The sequence below is a fragment of the Nerophis lumbriciformis genome, linkage group LG19 (assembly GCF_033978685.3).
Source record: "Nerophis lumbriciformis linkage group LG19, RoL_Nlum_v2.1, whole genome shotgun sequence".
Taxonomy (NCBI): Eukaryota; Metazoa; Chordata; class Actinopteri; order Syngnathiformes; family Syngnathidae; genus Nerophis; species Nerophis lumbriciformis.
This window is the reverse complement of record NC_084566.2, coordinates 27,624,125-27,644,733: the sequence shown is the minus strand read 5'-3', so window position 1 is coordinate 27,644,733 and position 20,609 is coordinate 27,624,125. Positions and strand designations below refer to the sequence as shown.

General features: G+C 41.1%; 1 protein-coding gene across 2 annotated transcripts in view; it reads right to left on the bottom strand.

Moving 5' to 3' along the window:
* Positions 1-20,609, bottom strand: part of LOC133618575 (neuropilin-1a-like) — a 240,567-nt gene that overhangs the window by 53,211 nt on the left and 166,747 nt on the right. The window lies entirely within an intron of this gene.

Genomic DNA, 20,609 nt, shown 5'->3' with positions numbered 1-20,609 from the left:
ACAGCGGGCTCTGTGTCTACTAGTGTTGTAACGATACCAATATTTTGGTACCGGTACTAAAACTATTTTGGTACTTTTCGGTACTTTTCTAAATAAAAGGGACCACAAAAAAAATTGCATTATTGGCTTTATATTAACAAAAAAATCTTAGTGTACATTAAACTTACGTATGTTTTCTATTGCAGTTAAGTCCTTAAATAAAAAGTGAACATACTCGACAACTTGTCTTTTAGTAGTAAGTAAACAAACAAAGGCTCCTAATAAGTCTGCTGAAATATGCAGTAACATATTGTGTCATTTATCATTCTATTATTTTGTCAAAATTATTAAGGACAAGTGGTAGAAAATTAATTATTAATCTACTTGTTCATTTGCTGTAAATATCTGCTTACTTTCTTCTTTAACATGTTCTATCTACACTTCTGTTAAAATGTAATAATCACATATTCTTCTGTTGTTTGATACTTTACATTAGTTTTGGATGATACCACACATTTGGGTATCAATCCGATACCAAGTCGTTACAGGATCATACATTGGTCATAGACGGTATCGTACAGAAAATTATTCATTAGTATCGCGGTACTATACTAATACCGGTATACCGTACAACCTTAGTGTCTACTATTTGTGACAATGGAGGAGACAATGAAACGGTAAGTAAAAACATTAGGTTAGAAATGTGTGAATGATACGTTAGTAATGTTAGCATGATTTGTTGTGTAGCTAGCTTCGCCTTCTACTGTGCGACAATAGCGTCAACGTCCTCCGGCAAAATAAAGAACGCTTTTCCTAAAAATTACTTTTAATTGGATCAGTGTCTAATCCAGTGGTTCTTAACCTGGGTTTGATCGAACCCTAAGGGTTTAGTTAGTCGGCTTCAGGGGTTCGGTGGAGCCTCCGCCGCGGAGGTCAAGACACACCTGACTCATTGTGTAAATAAAAACTTCTCTCTATTGGCGTATTTGGATATCCTCAAACAATGTTCCCTAATTTTCCATATGCGTGAGCAAACGCAAAAACTCCTTGAGTATTCGGTGGAGCACATGTGAGCCCACCTGTCCCAAACCTGACTAAATAACAAATTAAATGTTTTATTATTATAAATCAAATGACAGCTGTCATTTCCATGAGATTCTTTTCTAATATACTGTAAGTGTTTTGGCCCACTTACAATGACAATAACAAAAAACATTGTTTTTCATGAGCTGTGTACTAGTATTGTATGTCTGGGTGGAAAACAAAGAAAAGGAACAGACTTTGCTGTGAAATTAAAGGGGAACATTATCACAATTTCAGAAGGGTTAAAACCATTAAAAATCAGGTCCCAGTGGCTTATTTTATTTTTTGAAGTTTTTTTTCAAAATTTTACCCATCACGCAATATCCCTAAAAAAAGCTCCAAAGTGCCTGATTTTAACCATTGTTATATACACCCGTCCATTTTCCTGTTACGTCACATAGTGATGCCAACACAAACAAACATGGCGCATAGAACAGCAAGCTATAGCGACATTAGCTCGGATTCAGACTCGGATTTCAGCGGCTTAAGTGATTCAACAGATTACGCATGTATTGAAACGGATGGTTGTAGTGTGGAGGCAGGTAGCGAAAACGAAATTGAAGAAGAAACTGAAGCTACTGAGCCATATCGGTTTGAACCGTATGCAAGCGAAACCGACGAAAACGACACGACAGCCAGCGACACGGGAGAAACCGAGGACAAATTCGGCGATCGCCTTCTAACCAACGATTGGTATGTGTTTGTTTGGCATTAAAGGAAACTAACAACTATGAACTAGGTCTACAGCATATGAAATACATTTGGCAACAACATGCACTTTGAGAGTGCAGACAGCCCAATTTTCATCAATTAATATATTCTGTAGACATACCCTCATCCGCGCTCTTTTCCTGAAAGCTGATCTGTCCAGTTTTGGAGTTGATGTCAGCAGGCCAGGGAAGCTAGGGTCGATATTCTTCTCTTGATCAACTTCGGTGGCATAAGGGACGGTGTGAGCCAAGACATCCAGGGGGTTTAGCTCGCTCGTCTGCGGGAACAAACTGCCGCCATTGCTTGCCGTGCTACCGAGGTCCTTTGTCCCTGAATTGCTCACACACTCCGGCAGATTCAATGGGGGTCTGGCGGCAGATTTCTTTGACTTTATCGTTAGAAATGCATCTGCTTTGAGTGTCGCAGGATATCCACACATTCTTGCCATCTCTGTCGTAGCATAGCTTTCGTCGGTAAAGTGTGCGGAACAAACGTCCAATTTATTGCCACTTTCGCATCTTTGGGCCACTGGTGCAACTTGAATCCGTCCCTGTTCGTGTTGTTACACCCTCCGACAACACACAGACGAGGCATGATGTCTCCAAGGTACGGAAAACAGTCGAAAAAACGGAAAATAACAGAGCTGATTTGACTCGGTGTTTGTAATGTGTTTGAGAAAATGGCGGATTGCTTCCCGATGTGACGTCACAACGTGCAGGTGTGTAATTTGTTGTGAGTTTATGCACTGTGTTGGTTTTGTTCTTTGAACAAGGTGATGTTCATGCACGGTTCATTTTGCGCACCAGTAAAAAAAACATAACTTTGCCTTGAATTTTAATTTTTTTAATTTTTAATTTTTCACTAAAGAAGGGTTCGGTGAATGCGCATATGAAACTGGTGGGGTTCGGTACCTCCAACAAGGTTAAGAACCACTGGTCTAATCTGTTTGACAATGGACCATTACGTTGGCGATGTAGCTCATAGCGTAGCTTACTGTTTAGCCGGCCTCAGCCTCTATTGTTCAAAGCCACAGCAGGACAAGTATTAACATGATATAGAATAGAAAAGCATTTTATTGTCAATATACACATGTATACGTCCAGGATCTAGCATTGGAGAGCTACACCCACTCAGTGGCCTAGTGGATAGAGTGTCCGCCCTGAGATCGGTAGGTTGTGAGTTCAAACCGCAGCCGAGTCATACCAAAGACTATAAAAATGGGACCCATTACCTCCCTGCTTGGCACTCTGCATCAAAGGTTGGAATTGGCGGTTAAATCACCAAAAATTATTCCCGGGCGTGGCCACCGCTGGTGCTCACTGCTCCCCTCACCTCCCAGGGGGTGATCAAGGGTGATGGGTCAAATGCAGAGAATAATTTTGCCACACCTAGTGTGTGTGTGACAATCATTGGTACTTTACATTTGAAGCATGGCTTCTTTCCTTTCTCTCTCCGCCCGCATTGTCTCCTCCTTTAACCGACAACAAACCACGGTGAGCCGCTGTTCTCGCTATTGCATTTGGGGTGTTGTGTTCTGGTGAAATTCAAGAAAAAATGAGATCGCTGGTGGCTATCACCAGTGTCCATATTTCATACGGTCTTAGCAAAACAAAAAAGTAAGGAGGGCTTCATTTGCATCAAACAACTTTGCCTTTCAAAACAAACCGTTTTTTAGAGGCAGCCAAAAAGTGGCTTCAACAAAAGTCTTTACAGCAAAATATATGCAAAATTTTGACCAAAGAACCATCATTACATGTGCTATATATATATATATATATACAGTATATAGCACATCTTTATGTGCCCGACGCCTCAATCACTGGTATGTTTTCATCTACAAAACCATTTTGGGTACCACTCCATCTTATCTGTCTTGTCTTTTAACAAAGAAATAAGGAAGTCACAATCTTCGTTCAATGAATGTTCTGCAATTTGTCGTCCCCAAAGTAAGAACTGAACTGGGCAAGCATTTAGGTTTTCAGCACCGAAGGCTTGGAATAACCTACAATCAAATATTAAACTTCAAACCCTTGTTACAATGAATGAGTTTAAAGCTTATGTGAAAGGACTGCAGTCTACCTTGTCTGTATGCACATGTGTTATGTGAGCAAGTTTTAATGTTGTAAATGTGATGTTTTATGTGTTGTTTACTGTTTTTTTAATGTAACCTTGCCGCTGCCCTCTTGGCCAGGTCTCCCTTGGAAAAGACATCTTTGATCTCAATGGGATTTTTACCTGGTTAAATAAAAAAAATAAAAAAATTATATAGACCAAAAGGAAGGGTTGGAAAAAACGGGAAAAAATATAATATGAGCCCTTTAGAAGTGAACATCATCTATGAAAATGCCACACCTACTGAATGGATATTCTGTATGTGTTCATTAAAGAGGATTCTGATAACATTTGATCAAATTACGATGTAACGTGTGTGTGTGTGTGTGTGTGTGTGTGTGTGTGTGTGTGTGTGTGTGTGTGTGTGTGTGTGTGTGTGTGTGTGTGTGTGTGTGTGTGTGTGTGTGTCACACATGCACACGCAAGGAATGTGTGTGTGACATCACTTTCACTGTACGTGCATGTGTGGGAACCAACTCTGCACCAATTTAACGGCTGTCTGCACGCATCACTAATGACTAGTGCGTGACCTCCGGCATGTGTTTGTGTTGTTGTTGTGTATAAACGTGTGTGTGTATGTGTGTGAGAGAGAGAGAGAGAGGGAGCACAAGAGAGAGAGAGAGAGTGCACGCCAAGCTGCAAATTAAGAGCTTATCTTGGACCAACAGGAGACTTTATTAGGTTGTGAGAAAAAAAAGACAATTTATTTTAATACAGTGTAACACATCGCTCACCGAGTGTATGCATGCTTGTGTGTGCAGTGAGTGTGAAACTTAAACTTTCTCATCACACTATTGTTGTTCCCTTTCTTAACCTGACCAAAAAGAGAAGAATATAAAAAAAAGGGCAACTATAACTATATAAAAAGTCTTGAAATATTGAACTGAATGACAAAAATTCGAACCACCAAGTAACAACTGCTCCCATTACAAATTGTAGTTAGCCCAAAAATGATGTGTTCATGGCACACACAGAAACACAATACACACGCCCGTGGGCCACTGCACACATACAGTCGCCATCAAAAGTTTACATACACTTGTCAAGAACATAATGTCATGGCTGTCTTGAGTTTCCAATCATTTCTACAACTCTTATTTTTTTGTGATAGAGTGATTAAAGCACATACCGTATTTTTCGGACTAAAAGTCGCAGTTTTTTTCATAGTTTGGCCGAGCTCCAGTGCGCCTTATATGTTTTTTTCCTTTTTTATTACTTATACTCCGAAAAATACGGTACTTGCTGGTCACAAAAAACATTCATGAAGTTTGGTTCTTTAATTAATTTATTATGGGTCTACTGAAAATGTGACCAAATCTGCTGGGTCAAAAGTATACATACAGCAATGTTAATATTTGGTTACATGTCCCTTGGCAAGTTTCACTGCAATAAGGCACTTTTGGTAGCCATCCACAAGCTTCTGGCAAGCGTTTGGTTGAATTTTTGACCAGTCCTCTTGACAAATTGGTGCAGTTCAGCTAAATTTGTTTTGACATGGACTTGTTTCTTCAGCATTGTTCCCACTTTGGGAAGGCCATTCTAAAACCTTCATTCTAGCATGATTTAGCCATTATTTTACCACTTTTGACATGTGTTTGGGGGTCATTGTCCTGTTGGAACACCCAACTGCGCCCAAGGCCCAACCTCCGGGCTGATGATTTTAGGTTGTCCTGAAGAATTTGGAGGATAAACCTCCTTTTTCATTGTCCCATTTACTCTCTGTAAAGCACCAGTTCCATTGGCAACAAAACAGGCCCAGAGCATAATACTACCACCACCATGCTTGACGGTAGGAATGGTGTTACTTGGAATTAAAGGCCTCACCTGTTCTCCTCCAAACATATTGCTGGGTATTGTGGCCAAACAGCTCAATATTTGTTTCATCTGACCACAGAACTTTCCTCCAGAAGGTATTTTCTTTGTCCATGTGATGTCAGCAGTTGTTGACCCAGCAGATTTGGTCACATTTTCAGTAGACCCATAATAAATTCATAAAAGAACCAAACTTCATGAATGCTTTTTGTGACCAACAAGTATGTGCGCCAATCACTCTATCACAAAAAACAAGAGATGTAGAAATGATTGGAAACTCAAGACAGCCATGACATTATGTTCTTACAAGTGTGTGTAAACTATTGATCGCGACTGTACGTACACAAACACAGTCCAGTTCGGAAGTTGGCGCCATTGATGCAGTTGAGTAACTGTGTAACAATCGCCTTCACACTTTGTACAACAAGAGTTCCTGCACACACTTTATTGTAAAACATCATCCTCACAGACTGGTTTCATGCACTTTACTGACAAAAATGGCAGCATTAAAACAAGTTTTCCCTCTTCAAATAAATCCCCGGCGAAAAGAAATTACAAGGACATTTAGAGCGACCCCAGGCTACATCTTTTTTTTTTTTCTCTCCACATGAAATGAAAATGTGATGTTAGAAGGCTGGCAGATACGCAGTAGATGTTCTATCTCCTCAGAGGAAAACCTTATTAAAGAGATATTTATCATCAAAGAGTGCCAGCGATAGCAGAACGTATTAAATATATGTGTGCATGTGTAAAATATACGACTTATCTAAAATGAGGAACATTTCACAGGGTCGGGAATGCATACTCTTATCGCTCAACATTTTCTCCAAACATGTTTACGCTGGAGGTGAAACAAATTGATTGCATTACTTTATGTAAGCGCCACATAGGAATGTTTGCTTTTTGTGTACAATATACAGTTTGTCATTATACAAAACACACATAAGCTGGATAGTGATTATAAGACGAAAACAGGTGGTCTTCCTTTAAATCAGACTCGTTTTTTTATAGAAAATGGAAGAAAATGGCATCCAGCTACAATTTTCCTGAGATTTCCATGAGGGGAATTTATTGTAAAGATTTTTATGTTCGAGGTATTTTAGGTAGAATAAAACCAACATACTGTATATTTGGACATTAATTTTTTGAAATAGCTGAAATACTTAATCCACTACAACCAGATGTGGATACAATTGTTTGTAGCAGTAGGCAGATGACTAAAGTCATAATGGTGGAATTTGCCAAAATGCATATTGATTGACAGGCTATACAGCTTATGCGAGACAAATCCCATCATCTCTATTTTTACAGACAAAAATGAAACCTGAAGATAAAAGCATACCTAATTTGGAACATGGACACTTGCTTATGTTCCATGGCTGACACGTAGTGTCTTTACTGTGTGTAGGGTACAATGAAATCTCAAGTATGGATACATACTAGAGATGTCCGATAATGGCTTTTTTGCCGATATCCGATATTCCGATATTGTCCAACTCTTAATTACCGATTCCGATATCAACCGATACCGATATATACAGTTGGGGAATTAACACATTATTATGCCTAATTTTGTTGTGATGCCCCGCTGGATGCATTAAACAATGTAACAAGGTTTTCCAAAATAAATCAACTCAAGTTATGGAAAAAAATGCCAACATGGCACTGCCATATTTATTATTGAAGTCACAAAGTGCATTATTTTTTTTAACATGCCTCAAAACAGCAGCTTGGAATTTGGGACATGCTCTCCCTGAGAGAGCATGAGGAGGTTGAGGTGGGTGGGGTTGGGGGGGGGGGTGGGTGGCGGGGGTAGCAGGGGGTGTATATTGTAGCGTCCCGGAAGAGTTAGTGCTGCAAGGGGTTCTGGGTATTTGTTCTGTTGTGTTTATGTTGTGTTACGGTGCGGATGTTCTCCCGAAATGTGTTTGTCATTCTTGTTTGGTGTGGGTTCACAGTGTGGCGCATATTTGTAACAGTGTTAAAGTTGTTTATACGGCCACCCTCAGTGTGACCTGTATGGCTGTAGACCAAATATGCCTTGCATTCACTTGTGTGTGTGAAAAGCCGTAGATATTATGTGACTGGGCCGGCACGCAAAGGCAGTGCCTTTAAGGTGTATTGGCGCTCTGTACTTCTCCCGACGGCCGTGTACCACTCCGTGCAGTGGTGTTTTAAAAAGTCATAAATTGTACTTTTTGAAACCGATACAGATAATTTCCGATACTACATTTTAAAGCATTTATCGGCTGATAATATCAGCAGTCCAATATTATCGGACATCTCTAATGTCACACTACAATGGCGGACTCGTGCAAAGGTCTTCGGGTAAAACTCTACCATACACAGATGTCCGCTGACGTCACACCCAAACGTCACAAACTGGGCAAACTACAAACGGCTTCACGGCTTGTTTGGAGGAAGTGTAAAGGAAGGCAAAATGGTTTTATAAATATCTCCGCCATGCCTCCATGGTTTGATTTCAAATGTTCGGGACTTACCGCATTTTTCGGAGTATAAGTCGCACCGGAGTATAAGTCGCACCTGCCGAAAATGCATAATAAAGAAGGAAAAAAACATATAAGTCGCACTGGAGTATAAGTCACATTTTTTGGGGACATTTATTTGATAAAACCCAACACCAAGAATAGACATTTGAAAGGCAATTCAAAATAAATTAAAGCTGCAAGCAGCGATGGACGGGACCGACTTTGACGGCACATTAAATCCAAACCGGAGCAGTTATTAAAATTCTTTGGTCAACTTTTAATCAGAAGGGTTCAATCTCTCTCCTGTGCTAGTTTGAAGCCGGCACGACAAACGCGCTCAGAGGAGATATTGTTTGAAAAAAGGTGACCGGTTTTTACAAAACCTTTGTTTTGACGGGGGAATTGCAAACTTCCTGTTGATTTTTTGCTGGGGGTTGACAATCTATGAAATGTAGGTCCAAGTGAGACCTACATAGAGGTTTTTGTTTCATGTCTCTTAGACATTCCTACTGGAAGTTACAGGCAGTTTTGTCTGAGTTTTCTTCCTAGGAGCAGTTGTGTCTGTGTTTTCAGTTTTCAGTCCTGATGTGTGTGTCCAGTTTGGTGAGTTTTGAAGCATGTTAAGGGGGTCAAATTACAGCTCAAAGAGGAAAAAGTGACTGTTTTTAGTAAAGTTTTGTTTTGAAGGGGGAATTGCCAATTTCCTGTTGATTTTTGCTGAAGGATGTCAATGGATGGAATCTAGGTCTAAGTCAGACCTACATAGAGGTTTTTGTTTCATGTCTCTACGATTAGGGCACGTCCGACCGGTAGGAGGCCGCGGGGAAGACCCAGGACACGTTGGGAAGACTATGTCTCCCGGCTGGCCTGGGAACGCCTCAGGGTCCCACAGGAAGAGTTGGACGAAGTGGCTGGGGAGAGGGAAGTCTGGGCTTCCCTGCTTAGGCTGCTGCCCCCGCGACCCGACCTCGGATAAGCGGAAGAAGATGGATGGATGGATGGATGGATGGATGGTCTCTACGACATTCTTAGCAGAAGTTACAAGCAGTTTTGTCTGTGTTTTTTACTAGGGGGCGCTAGAGCGCAATTTTGAGTTTTGGGGTTTGTTTTTTGATTAGATGGCAATTTTTGCCAGTCCTGATGTGTGTGTCAAATATGGTGAGTTTTGAAGCATGTTAAGGGGATCAAATTACAGCTCAAAGAGGCGGCGAAATAATAATAATAATAAAACGCACAGAATACAATAGGGTCCTCTGTCCCAAAGGGACATTGCGGTCCCTAATAAAGAATAGTGAACAACAGGCTGAATAAGTGTACGTTATATGAGGCATAAATAACCAACTGAGAACGTGCCTGGTATGTTAACATAACATATAATGGTAAGAGTCATTCAAATAGCTATAACATATAGAACATGCTATACGTTTACCAAACAATCTGTCACTCCTCATCGCTAAATCCCGTGAAATCTTATACGTCTAGTCTCTTACGTGAATGAGCTAAATAATATTATTTTATATTTTACGGTAATGTGTTAATAATTTCATATATAAGTCGCTCCTGAGTATAAGTCGCAACCCCGGCCAAACTATGAAAAAAACTGCGACTTATAGTCCGAAAAATACGGTATGCAGATTCCAAATACACAAAAACAGGTACCAATAGGTAAGAAAAGTTGGTTTTGCATAATAGGTCCCCTTTAAATCCTATTGATTGATCCATCTGTAGAAAGAACATGCAGTCTGGAGAAGACACCATCAAACTTGAGAGAGCAGGAACAGTTTGTTCCAGAGGTGTGGACCAAAATACCTGTTGACAGATGCAAGACTAATGTAGAGTTACAGGGAGTACTTGATTGTAGTAATTGCTTCTAAAGTTCGTGCGACTAAATATTAGATTGGAGGGTAGCATCATTTTTGTCCAATTTTCCGAATTATCAATTTTCTTTTGCCTTTTTCCTTCTTTGACGTCCACAGCGCGTGTATAAAACATAATACTGATGCATTAGGAGTTGCAAACAGTTGGCACCACGTGAGGATGATGATGTTGCCTAAACAGGAACATCTTCCTCCTGGCGCCAGCTGTTGCGGTCGTCAGCATTAGCGCGTAGGTCAAAGCTCCATTCTCCGTAGTTCCTGCATCGAATGGCTGAGGCTAATTGATCTTCCATCTTCTAAACATTTCCAGGACTTGGCAGCATCTCCATGCACGTACACACGCTGAAGAAGCGCAGGAAGGGGGCGGGTCTCGCGAGGAGCGCGACTCAATGGGATTGGAAAGAGGAAAAACAATGCTACGTCCTGCCAAAACAGGATGCTGTCTCTTGGGTGATGTGGAAAGAAAGAGCATAAGCTTGGAGGTTCTCACAAGACGTTTCACAGTCTGGAGGACTCGATATGAACAAAGTGCATGCAGGAAGCTGCAACAAGCGCTACAGTAGCTGAGCATTGAACGCCGAATTAACAACTTACACATGCACTCACTGGCCACAACATTAGGTACGCCTCAGACTAAGTATATAGCAGCTCTCCGTATGACGCAGTACAGTAACACTGCAAACTTTATCTAAAATATATATATATATGTACATACAGTCGTGGTCAAAAGTTGACATACACTTGTAAAGGACATAATGTCATGGCTGTCTTGAGTTTCCAATAATTTCTACAACTCTTATTTTTTTGTGTTAGAGTGATTGGAGCACATACTTGTTGGTCACAAAAAACATTCATGAAGTTTGGTTCTTTTATGAATTTATTATGGGTCGACTGAAAATGTGACAAAATCTGCTGGGTCAAAAGTATACATACAGCAATGTTAATATTTGGTTACATGTCCCTTGGCAAGTTTCACTGCAATAAGGCGCTTTTGGTAGCCATCCACAAGCTTCTGGTTGAATTTTTGACCACTCCTCTTGACAAAATTGGTGCAGTTCAGCTAAATGTGTTGGTTTTCTAACATGGACTTGTTTCTTCAGCATTGTCCACACGTTTAAGTCAAAACTTTGGGAAGGCCATTCTAAATCCTTAATTCTAGCCTGATTTAGCCATTCCTTTACCCCTTTTGACGTGTGTTTGGGGTCATTGTCCTGTTGGAACACCCAACTGCGCCCAAGACACAACCTCCGGGCTGATGATTTTAGGTTGTCCTGAAGAATTTGGAGGTAATCCTCCTTTTTCATTGTCCAATTTACTCCCTGTAAAGCACCAGTTCCATTGGCATCAAAACAGGCCCAGAACATAATACTACCACCACCACCATGCTTGACGGTAGGAATTGGTGTTTCTGGGATTGAAGGCCTCACCTTTTCTCCTATAAACATATCAAAGTTAAAGTACCAATGATTGTCACACACACTAGGTGTGGCAAAATTATTCTCTGCATTTGACCCATCACCCTTGATCACCCCATGGGAGGTGAGGGGAGCAGTGAGCAGCAGCGGTGGCCGCACCCGGGAATAATTTTTGGTGATTTAACCCCCAATTCCAACCCTTGATGCTGAGTGCCAAGCAGGGAGGTAATGGGTCCCATTTTTATAGTCTTTGCTGGGTATTGTGGCCAAATAGCTAAATTGTTGTTTCTTCAGACATCACATGGACAAATATAAGACCTTCTGTAGGAAAGTTCTGTGGTCAGATGAAACAAAAATTGAGCTGTTTTTTGTGACCAACAAGTATGTGCTCCGATCACTCTATCACAAAAAAATACGAGTCTTAGAAATTATTGGAAACTCAAGAAAGCCATGACATTATGTTCTTTACAAGTGTATGTAAACTTTTGACCATAACTGTATATGTATATGCACACAAATATACTGTATCTATATGACCATCTAGACCAGAAAAAATATTATGACATAGCTCTTGTAAATTTGGATGTCATAAGATTGTCCCGACAGCTGAGAGCGGTTATTCCGTCCATTTTCAGTCTGCTGTTAACACTGCTTATCGTCCCTTCCAAACATGGACGTTCACAGTGGAGGTTCACCACAGGTAGTGAGACCAAACTGCGTTGTCTGGGGGTTCTTTTGTTTCCCTGTCTGACTTTGACATGCCACCCCGCTCACAAGAGGCCTGTATGTGTTCTCCAGATGATGACTTCTTCCTGATGGCGTGAAAGAGATCCTGAGGACAAATACTTTTATGACTATAAATACCTTAAAAGTCAAGAGGGGGAAGGAAACCTTTCCTGAGCTTCCATTGTGCTCCCAACAGCCAGTCAATGTATGCATTGTGCTAAAGACTGGAGTTTCTATGTGGGATTAGACCGTACGCATGTACACACTCACATACTCACACAGGGCCGGCCCTCGCCGAGATTTTGTTATATGACTTATTTATTATTATTATGGACAACACTGTGTAACAGTAGTCAGTGCTCGTGCCTCAGCAAGAAGGTCTTGGGTTTCATTCCCGGGCTAGGGGTATTTCTTTGTGGAGTTTGCATGTTCTCCCTGTGACTGCATGGGTTCCCTCCGGGTATATACCGGCTACCTCCCACTTCCAAAGACATGCACCTGGGGATAGGCTGATTGGCAACACTAAATTGGCCCTAGTGTGTGAATGTGAGTGTGAATGTTGTCTGTCTATCTGTGTTGGCCCTGCGATGAGGTGGTGAATTGTCCAGGGTGTACACTACCTTCCGCACGAGTGCAGCTGGGATAGGATCCAGCCCCCCGCGACTCTGAGAGGGACAAGCGTTATTAGACTTCTGGAGGGCACCCACCTTATCCTAAACCTTCACACACTCAGTAAGTTTATATGCACTGAAAAACTAATTATTGACTGCATTTGGTCGAAACTAGCTTTTTTAAAACGCTATATTTAAAATCCTCTAATTGGAACTTCAATCAAGGCTTCTTGAACGCACCACAATTATATGCTGGGTAGAGGTGGGAATCTTTGGCCATTTGACAATTACGATTCAGGAGCTACGATTCGATTAAAAATCGATTATTGATGCATCTATGATATATATATATATATATATATATATATATATATATATATATATATATATATATATATATATATATATATTGATGCAGTTTTACAATTATTTTCGTTTCACTGAATAAGCGTTTATCACTTGCAACTTTAAAAAAAACAGTGCATTTGTAATAAGAAGCTCTTCAATTAATTCTTACATTGAGTAAATGAATGTAAATGTGTGCAAAATTGGAACATACGTGCCCTAAAATCAAGGAGATGGTCATATCTCTCAGTGAGGTGGCTCGAAGCAGTCAGCAAAATTTTGGAACTGTCTGCATTACTTTATTTACGATAAATAAATCGATTATCCATTATTGACGTTTACTAAGCAATTTTATAATCGTCCATGTCTGAATTGCGATGCATCTAAAAATCGATTATTTCCCCCACCTCTTGTGCCGGGATGCAAAAATATAAACATTAAAATAACTGTCTGATACTGCCACAAACAGACTTATTAATTTTTGTAACTTTAAAAAAAAAAAATTCTTCTATCAAATTATCCTGGTTCCTAAATGTTGACGCTGTGTGTGAATGTACAAATGTGTTGAGTGAACAGTGACATGTTCCATGCTGGTTTTGCCGCTACTAAGAGAAATTAAAAAGGAACATTATCACCAGACCTATGTAAGCGTCAATATATACCTTGATGTTGCAGAAAAAAGACCTTTTTTTTTTTTTTAACCGATTTCCGAACTCTAAATGGGTGAATTTTGGCGAATTAAACGCCTTTCTATTATTCGCTCTCGGAGTGATGACGTCACGTTGTGACGTCACATCGGGAAGCAATCCGCCATTTTCTCAAACACATTACAAACACCGAATCAAATCAGCTCTGTTATTTTCCGTTTTTTCGACTGTTTTCCGTACCTTGGAGACATCATGCCTCGTCATTGTGTTGTCGGAGGGTGTAACAACACGAACAGGGATGGATTCAAGTTGCACCAGTGGCCCAAAGATGCGAAAGTGGCAAGAAATTGGACGAAATTTGTTCAAAATACGAGGGTGTGGGGAAAGCCGACGAAAATGGTCAGTTGTTTGTTCCGCACATTTTACCGACGAAAGCTATGCTACGACAGAGATGGCAAGAATGTGTGGATATCCTGCGACACTCAAAGCAGATGCATTTCCAACGATAAAGTCAAAGAAATCTGCCGCCAGCCCCCATTGAATCTGCCGGAGTGTGTGAGCAATTCAGGGACAAAGAACCTCGGTAGCACGGCAAGCAATGGCGGCAGTTTGTTCCCGCAGACGAGCGAGCTAAACCCCCTGGATGTCTTGGCTCACACCGTCCCTTATGCCACCGAAGATGATCAAGAGAAGAATATCGACCCTAGCTTCCCTGGCCTGCTGACATCAACTCCAAAACTGGACAGATCAGCTTTCAGGAAAAGAGAGCGGATGAGGGTATGTCTATAGAATATATTAATTGATGAAAACTTTATTCATTACTCGCGGTTTTACGTAAATTATTATACATAATTATACCAATAATTTAGCTTAAAAACATTACAACACTTAAAAACAAACACATACCAATCGTTGGTTAGAAGGCGAACGCCGAATTCGTCCTCGCTTTCTCCCGTGTCGCTGGCTGTCGTGTCGTTTGTCGGTTTCGCTTGCATACGGTTCAAACCGATATGGCTCAATAGCTTCAATTTCTTCTTCAATTTTGCTTAAGCCGCTGAAATCCGAGTCTGAATCCGAGCTGATGTCGCTATACCTTGCTGTTCTATCCGCCATGTTTGTTTGTGTTGGCATCACTATGTGACGTCACAGGAAAATGGACGGGTGTATATAACGATGGTTAAAATCAGGCACTTTGAAGCTTTTTTTTTTAGGGATATTGCGTGATGGGTAACATTTTGAAAAAAACTTCGAAAAATAAAATAAGCCACTGGGAACTGATTTTTAATGGTTTTAACCCTTCTGAAATTGTGATAATGTTCCCCTTTAACTATTTTGCAATTTTGAGTCTATGTTGTGTGACATATTACTAATTTGAAGTGAAGTGAATTATATTTATATAGCGCTTTTCTCTAGAGACTCAAAGCGCTTTTACATAGTGAAACCCAATATCTAAGTTACATTTAAACCAGTGTGGGTGGCCCTGGGAGTAGGTGGGTAAAGTGTCTTGCCCAAGGACACAACGGCAGTGACTAGGATGGTGGAAGCGGGGGTCGAACCTGGAACCCTCAAGTTGCTGGCACGGCCACTCTACCAACCGAGCTATATCACCCCGTTCAATACAATTTTTGATTCCAACAAAATTTGTATTGAACTTCCATCCATCCATCCATCCATACGTGGATGGATGGATGGATGATTCCAACAAAATGTGTATTGAACTTTGACAAGAAAATAGATTTTATTGTAACTTTAATGAGGTTGTATTTAAATGAAATATATATATTTAAAATCTTTACAAAAGCCAAGGCCAGTATCATTGGCCTACCTACTGGTTTTGGCCCAAACCAACCACATTGAGTGTTCATGCCATGGGTCGGCCCTGCACACACACATGCAAGGAGTGTTACTTCATGTCCAAGTGACTGTGAGCTGTGCAGGGATGACATCCCAGCAATCAGATGGGTTTAGGAAATGCTATGATCGTCATTGTTCTGTGTGTATATAATGTGTACAAACCCCGTTTCCATATGAGTTGGGAAATTGTGTTAGATGTAAATATAAACGGAATACAATGATTTGCAAATCATTTTCAACCCATATTCAGTTGAATATGCTACAAAGACAACATATTTGATGTTCAAACTCATAAACCTTTTTTTTTTTTTTTGCAAATAATCATTAACTTTTGAATTTGATACCAGCAACACGTGACAAATAAGTTGGGAAAGGTGGCAATAAATACTGATAAAGTTGAGGAATGCTCATCAAACACTTATTTGGAACATCCCACAGGTGAACAGGCAAATTGGGAACAGGTGGGTTCCATGATTGGGTATAAAAGTAGATTCCATGAAATGCTCAGTCGTTCACAAACAAGGATGGGGCGAGGGTCACCACTTTGTCAACAAATGCGTGAGCAAATTGTTGAACAGTTTAAGAAAAACCTTTCTCAACCAGCTATTGCAAGGAATTTAGGGATTTCACCATCTACGGTCCGTAATATCATCAAAGGGTTCAGAGAATCTGGAGAAATCACTGCACGTAAGCAGCTAAGCCCGTGACCTTCGATCCCCCAGGCTGTACTGCATCAACAAGCGACATCAGTTTGTAAAGGATATCACCACATGGGCTCAGGAACACTTCAGAAACCCACTGTCAGTAACTACAGTTGGTCGCTACATCTGTAAGTGCAAGTTAAAACTCTCCTATGCAAGGTGAAAACCGTTTATCAACAACACCCAGAAACGCTGTCAGCTTCGCTGGGCCTGAGCTCATCTAAGATGGACTGATACAAAGTGGAAAAGTGTTCTGTGGTATGACGAGTCCACATTTCAAATTATTTTTGGAAACTGTGGACGTTGTGTCCTCCAGACCAAAGAGGAAAAGAACCATCCGGATTGTTATAGGTGCAAAGTTGGAAAGCCAGCATCTGTGATGGTATGGGGGTGTATTAGTGCCCAAGACATGTGTAACTTACACATCTGTGAAGGCGCCATTAATGCTGAAAGGTACATACAGGTCTTGGAGCAACATATGTTGCCATCCAAGCAACGTTACCATGGACGCCCCTGCTTATTTCAGCAAGACAATGCCAAGCCACGTGTTACATCAACGTGGCTTCATAGTAAAAGAGTGCTGGTACTAGACTGGCCTGCCTGTAGTCCAGACCTGTCTCCCATTTAAAATGTGTGGGGCATGATGAAGCCTAAAATACCACAACGGAGACCCTCGGACTGTTGAACAACTTAAGCTGTACATCAAGCAAGAATGAGAAAGAATTCCACCTGACAAGCTTAAAAAATGTGTCTCCTCAGTTGCCAAACGTTTACTGAGTGTTGTTAAAAGGAAAGGCCATGTAACACAGTGGTGAACATGCCCTTTCCCAACTACCTTGGCACGTGTTGCAGCCATGAAATTCTAAGTTAATTATTATTTGCAAAAAATAATAAAGTTTATGAGTTTGAACATCAAATATCTTGTCTTTGTAGTGCATTAAATTAAATATGGGTTGAAAAGGATTTGCAAATCATTGTATTCTGTTTATATTTACATCTAACACAATTTCCCAACTCATATGGAAACGGGGTTTGTACCTTTAAACTACTACACTACCACACACTCTCTAACCAATCCCGTTTGAAATGTGATTACAGCCTCAGTCCAAAGAAAGACAATGATCTCAGTGTGACATCACCCCGGCAACATTGTGAATAGTAACCTTAAAATAGTTTCCATCAAATATGAAGACCTGGAAATGAATAAAAGATGTGTTTGTGGGCAAGCGAAGCATGTGAGGATGAACTAAGTGATTACTTCTCAAGGAGGATGAATGAAGTCGTAGCCGGGATGGGGACGACGTGCACTTCGTTGAACAACGCGGACAACTCTTCTTGCAAAACCCCAGCACGCAGCTGAAAGGGCTCACGACGATTTGTGAGGTTTTTGAGGTTGTAAATAATGGTGGCGGGTGTTGGGGGGAGAGATTGCAACCTGCTGTAACCTTAGCGGGAGCTGCCAGCAAGACGTTGCTCACAGAACAGAAGGGCCCAGCTGGACCTGGAGGCGGCCCACCACAAGCTGCACTGTGAGAGGTTGTTAGTGTGAACCCACTGAATGAAGATCACGTTAGATCTACACTGCATATTAGAAACTATGTAAGTCAAGATTCTGAGAACGTCTAATTTAGTCTAGCAGCAGGTCAATGTCTGGGGCTCCACTTTGCCACGCTCACAAGTCTTGTTCCAAACCAGTCAGCAGCGTTAAATGATGAATATGTGTATTACACACATGATGACTCCAGCAAAAACATTTAAAGGAAGACCATCCTGCTCACTTTATAAACCTTTGAACCTCTCGTGGTGAACGCTGATTGTTTACTGGCATCCCAGGGGAGCAATAGCCCAGTAGCCGTGAGAAGTCCCCAGACAGACAATAGAGAGATGCTACTACTAATACGCTGCCCACACTGCCTTCCTGGCCACTTCCTGTTTCCACCCCCACAGCAAGGAAGCGAGGGCCATTGTGCGGCTTCCTCTATGAGTTCCTGTCCTGCACAATGGGACCGGGCCTCAAATGCGAGTTTTTATTATTCTGAGGGGCCAATTAGACAGAAAACAATCTGGTTTCTTGGAGATGCACAAACTCTGTAGGGCTGGCAGCTTTGCTCTATAGTGCATTTTTATATTTTTCCTCTTGTAAAAAAGACTGATCCCAATCATACATATTAAGAAGGTATACACCAGACCTGGGCAAATTAAGGCCCGGGGGCCACATGCGGCCCGTTAAGCTTTTCAATCTGGCCCGCCGGACATTCCCAAATAATATTTTTAGATCTTTAAGATGGAAACTAGCTGCCATTATGATGCGCAGTGATGTTTTCTAATGACCGCAAGTCTTGAACTATACAAAGTATTTCAATGGTTGGAATCTGCGCTTATGCATGATATACCCGTTATTATGGTAATCTAATTAGTTACTATGGTCATCTAATTAGTTACTATGGTAATCTACGTCACAGCAGCTCAGACGAGGCACCAAGCAGTGTGGGCGGAAAGCGTTTCCACAGACGCGGAAGGAGATTTTCACAACAAAGTTCTAAAGATTAATGATATATCAGATGTATCAGATTTATGGGTTTATTTTGTACCCTTCGCGTTCATATTTCCCTGTTTGTTGCGTTTCACTTGATTGTAAAATATGTCGATCGAAAGGGGGTGTGACATTCATATTTTGTCAATATTCAGTGTTTTATCGTTCATAGAAAAATGTAAAATTCCATTACGTTTTTTAAGGCGGTCTGTCATAACGTTTTTAGCATTCAATCAGACATTATTGTGAGGTTTTGTATTAGTGTTCCTAAAAATAGATATACCGGCCCCCAGACACATTTTTTTCTCTAAATGTGACCCCCGAGTCAAAAGAATTGCCCAGGCCTGGTATACACACTACTCATAAAAGGTTAGAGATATTAGGCGTTCAGGTGAAACTGCAGGATAAAGCTAAAATGCACTAACCTTTACAAGTCAACTTTTGTATGCACATGCATGTTTATGTGACAATAAATCTGTTTGAAGCCTGGCAAAGCTGTTTATCCGGTGGTAAGGCTGCTTTGCCCACATGCAACACTACTGGTTGATGGCGGACCAATCACAGAGCATTGCGTTCCGTGTCCTGGCAGCTGATTGGCTCAGTCACATCGAACTTCCTGCTTGTTTTAGCTCAGCTGGTGTGTTTGCTCCATTGTTTTTACGGGAACATTTGTATTTATGGGCTTCACGGTGGCAGAGGGGTTAGTGCATCTGCCTCACAATACGAAGGTCCTGAGTAGTCTTGGGTTCAATCCCGGGCTCGGGATCTTTCTGTGTGGAGTTTGCATGTTCTCCCCGTGACTGCGTGGGTTCCCTCCGGGTACTCCGGCTTCCTCCCACTTCCAAAGACATGCACCTGGGGATAAGTTGATTGGCAACACTAAAATTGGCCCTAGTGTGTGGATGTGAGTGTGAATGTTGTCTGTCTATCTGTGTTGGCCCTGCGATGAGGTGGCGACTTGTCCAGGGTGTACCCCGCCTTCCGCCCGATTGTAGCTGAGATAGGCTCCAGCGACCCCCGCGACCCCAAAGGGAATAAGCGGTAGAAAATGGATGGATGGATGGGCATTTGTATTTATTTGAATCCCTTCGATGTCGTCCAAACGTTCTCCGCCTTCTCAGGCTTCTGGCACAAAATCTAAGCCTCAGAAGAAGCTGCTTGCGTTGGAGAAAAGGTGGACCTCCGCATTGCTATGCTGAAGGAACGCATCTACTATGAATTGATTAACGTGGACCCCGACTTAAACAAGTTGAAAAACGTTTTCGGGTGTTACCATTTAGTGGTCAATTGTACGGAATATGTACTGTACTGTGCAATCTACTAATAAAAGTTTCAATCAATCAATCAATCCGCTACAAGCTACTATCTAATATCAACCATTACAAGGTCAATGAAATCTTCATTCGCTACAAAAAGGAGGAGGAAGATATATAAGAACGACAGCAACAGTGTCTTTTAAAAAGACCGCACCCACAATACTTCATTACATTATTCGGTGGTGCACACACCATCTCATCATCATGCAATTAATTCAAATGTTGTATGTTGCAATTACTTAAGAGTAGGGCTGCAACAACTAATCGATTAAATTGATTAAAATCGATTATAAAAATAGTTGGCGATTAATTTAGTCATCGATTTGTTGGATCTATGCTATGCGCATACGCAGAGGAAATTTATGTTTTTTTTTTTTTGTTTTTTTTTATAAACCTTT